This window comes from Choloepus didactylus, chromosome 4, assembly GCF_015220235.1.
Source record: "Choloepus didactylus isolate mChoDid1 chromosome 4, mChoDid1.pri, whole genome shotgun sequence".
In the NCBI taxonomy this organism is placed as follows: Eukaryota; Metazoa; Chordata; class Mammalia; order Pilosa; family Megalonychidae; genus Choloepus; species Choloepus didactylus.
The window spans coordinates 17,975,331-17,979,213 of record NC_051310.1 but is presented as its reverse complement, the minus strand read 5'-3'; the positions used below and the strand labels follow the sequence as shown (position 1 = coordinate 17,979,213).

The 3,883-nt window shown below is 33.6% G+C and overlaps 1 long non-coding RNA gene across 1 annotated transcript; it reads right to left on the bottom strand.

The window, feature by feature from the left end:
• Positions 1-1,945: 1,945 nt before the first annotated feature.
• LOC119531161 lies at positions 1,946-3,531 on the bottom strand. The gene is made up of 2 exons (XR_005216237.1): positions 3,454-3,531; positions 1,946-2,094 (listed from the first exon to the last, which is right to left on the bottom strand). It is a non-coding gene; the product is annotated as an uncharacterized LOC119531161 (long non-coding RNA).
• Between the last annotated feature and the right edge of the window lie 352 nt (positions 3,532-3,883).

Genomic DNA, 3,883 nt, shown 5'->3' with positions numbered 1-3,883 from the left:
TTAGTCAATGTCAAGAAAAAGACAGACCGAGGAATTGCTCAGGATTAAACGAGACTAGAGACATGACCTCTGAATGCAATGCATGATCCAGGATTTTATTTTATTATAAAGCACATTATTGGGACAACTGAAGAAATTCAAACCAACTAGGTAATATTATTGTGTCCATTCCTATTTTGATATATGTAATGATTATGTAAGACGATGTTCTTATTTCTGGAGTTATACACTAAAATTTTTAGGAGCAAGGGGCATCCTATCTGCAACTAGAGAAAGAAAGCCAATGTGGTAGAGTGTTAATGTTTGGAAAATCTGGGTAAAAGATTCATGGGAACACTTTATACCATTCTTGCAATTTTCTCTAAGTTTAAAATGATGCGAAAGTAAAAATTAAAGTAAAAAAGAGAAAGAAATCAGAAAAACTACATGTAGAACTGCAATGGAAACCAGGTGCAGAAAGATTAATGAGAAGAGCAAAACTGTCATCGAAAGGAGCCCAATGCATTTACAAAACTATTTTTCTTGGGAATTTGAGTTTAAGATAGTAGACACAAAATACTATACTGTGTATTGTATCAAAGGATACACCTGATAAACATTGGTCTAAGAATTCTGATTTGATAAGATATATGTCGCTATAGAATGCCATTCTATTTTGTGGCTTGCTTCTTTATTTTTCTTTTAGGATTTGCTTTATTAAATCTTTACTGATAGCCAGTGCTATAACTTAAAATCTCTTAACAAACAACTCACAGGAAAAGTTTCACTCAGAATCTATATAGAAACCTACCTGAAATAAAGACAGTTTTGAGACCTAAATAGAAAACATCATTTCTGCCAAATAGAAAAACTATTTAAAGCAAGTTGCAAAAATGACATTCAAAACTCATTTTACACCAACTAAAAGAAGGGCAAAGCAGGACACTAGAGAATGAATTCTAGTATATACTTTATCAGTGTGCAGAGGTAGACCATTTTGATGTTTCCAAGATTTAGCACAGAGATACAACCTCAATATTTTTTGATGATATTCAACAGGGTCATTAATAAATTATCTTCCACATAACTCAGTAAATGTATTCCTTACTTGCTCACTAAATGTATAACTCTGAATAAAAAATTTGGTAAATTCTTGTTATGATTTACACATCTCAAAGTTCAAATCTCCAGAATTGGAATGCAGTTCTGGCTGGAGAGAGGCAGGAGGATGACACTGGGAAATATGTATTTTCCACAGTATTGGTAATTTTCCAGTTATTTCAATAGGTGGTGGTTTTGCTACAGTTTATTTTAATATTATGCTCAATAACGAACATTTACCATATACATTATTTTGTATGTATATATCACAAAAGTGTTTTAAAAGGACATATTTTCCTTTGTAAAAGCTCCATTACAAAGTAGAAGCTTTCCTTCTTTCATTTACTCTTATTTTTATATTTTTCTCTCCAAATATTTTAGTTGGTTTAAATATTCAACATATGTTTATTTAGCAATCATTCTAGGCCAGACATGGTCCTAAGCCTTGAGGATTAAAGCAAATATAAATGTAACAAAAACCAATATAAATAAAACAGAAATGGCCCCTGCCCTCATGGAGCATACAGTATAGTTGCGGGCAGCTAAAGGCAGGACTCTGTGGTAATTCTTTGTGAGCCTGATACCACTCAGGGTATGCTGCACATATAAGAACCTCAGTAATGTTCACTGATGGTATTGATAACGTTTACGTCACCTACAGATCTTTTTTACGGATAGAAGACTGATTCTTCACATTATAATAAGATAATTTTACCATTTAAAATAGAGTTCATCCAGTAACAAAGAACCCTCTCCTTTGGATTCCTAACAGTCACTTGGAATTTCATCCTTTCTGGAAATCTCAATTGACCTGTCTTACTGAAATAATAATCATTGCAACAAGTTTTCGGGCAGAGGCAAGGAGTTGTGGACATTCATAAACAATGTTTATTCACATGCAGGAGAAATTTTCAAATGACAGTTTGTTCTCTCTCTCACCCTTTAACATGCAAGTTTTACACAAATTCATAGATCTCAGGTCTAGAAGACAGGATTCTTCTTTTATCAACCTTTCTGCAATAAAATTTGGCAGATGCTGATGTTAATTAAGAATAGCAGCACAAGGGAAGGAGTGCAAAATGGTTTACCCACTGATAAACTGTTCTGAAAATAACTCCGTTCATGCAATCACTACTCATTCTCAATGAAAATAATGTTTTCAAGAGAACAAACAAACTTTGGTTGAAACAGCAATTGTACTAAATCTCATGGGAAAATGTTCTGTGAAAATCTCCTTAATGTACAACTGCAATTCTAAGTTGAATTTTTCAGGTAGCACAGAATTTAAAACAGAGATTAGAACTTAAAGTTTCAACGACTAGGCTTATCAATATGGCATAATACAATATGAAAACTGCTTCTATCAGTACAGAAGTTGGAAACCTTACCTTAATAAATAACAGATACTACAATGTAGTTTTGCCTTTCAAAATACTAGGTAGCAGAAAGGTGGCCATTTTTGTCTTAGAGTCTTATGATAAACAGTGCAAGTATTGAAATAGTTCCCTTATTGCTCTATGGCTGATCAACTATATATGCATGCTGATAAATATAGTTATCTATGTACTATGTTGATAGATGATCTGTGATCATACAGAGGTTAACACTTAACACATTACACTGAAGAGGGTCTTTGGGGTTTTAAAAATGTGTTTTGATCTTCTTTACCAAAAGGGGGATGTGAAAGGAAATGAAATAAGCTTCAGTGGCAGAGAGATTCCAAAAGGAGCCAAGAGATCACTCTGGTGGACACTCTTATGCACAATTTAGACAACCCTTTTTAGGTTCTAAAGAATTGGGGTAGCTGGTGGTGGATACCTGAAACTATCAAACTACAACCCAGAATCCATGAATCTCGAAGACAATTGTATAAAAATGTAGCTTATGAGCGGTGACAATGGGATTGGGAAAGCCATAAGGACCACACTACACTTTGCCTAGTTTATGGATGGATGAGTAGAAAAATAGGGGAAGGAAACAAACAGACAAAGGTACCCAGTGTTCTTTTTTACTTCAATTGCTCTTTTTCACTTTATTATTCTTGTTATTTTTGGGTGTGTGCTAATTGTCAGGAATTGATTTAGGTGATGAATGTACAACTATGTAATGGTACTGTGAACAATCGAATGTACGATTTGTTTTGTATGACTGCATGGTATGTGAATATATCTCAATAAAATGAAGATAAAAAAAGTGTTTTGTTTTTATTTTGATGGAGTCAGAGTCTAGGTTCTTTGACAGAAGTTGTAGAATTATTTTATGTACTTGTGCTTTTCTTGGAGACTTATATGGCTTCCATCAGATTCTCAAGGGTGTCGATGACCCAAGAAAGGCTAAGAGCCAAGACCCTACGAGAAAATAATCAGCACTCACCTTCTATAGTGCCTGGCACATAGAATGAATTCAGTAAACATCGTTGAATGAATCTTGAATGAATAATATCTTTTTCTACTGCATTGTTGAACTTTTTAATACTATCATCAGAGATAAGTGTTGAGTAGGAAAGACAAATCAGAGAAAAGGGAGAAAAAGAACAAATCAATATTGAGTGACTACTATATGCAGGACAGTCATGCAGGTGGTGGGAAGGATTTATTTTTTAAAGGTAACTTCTATTTTTGAGGAACTTATGATCTAATTGGAATGATAAAGCACACATAAAATGATATGAGTACTAACAAAGGGAAAAACATAGTTGACATATTATAAAATGTGTACTAGTACTTCTGAAGGTGATAGCCTCTGGGTGCAAATTTTTCCCAGATTTGAAGGATTTTTTACATATACAGGGTTTAATTTTTCC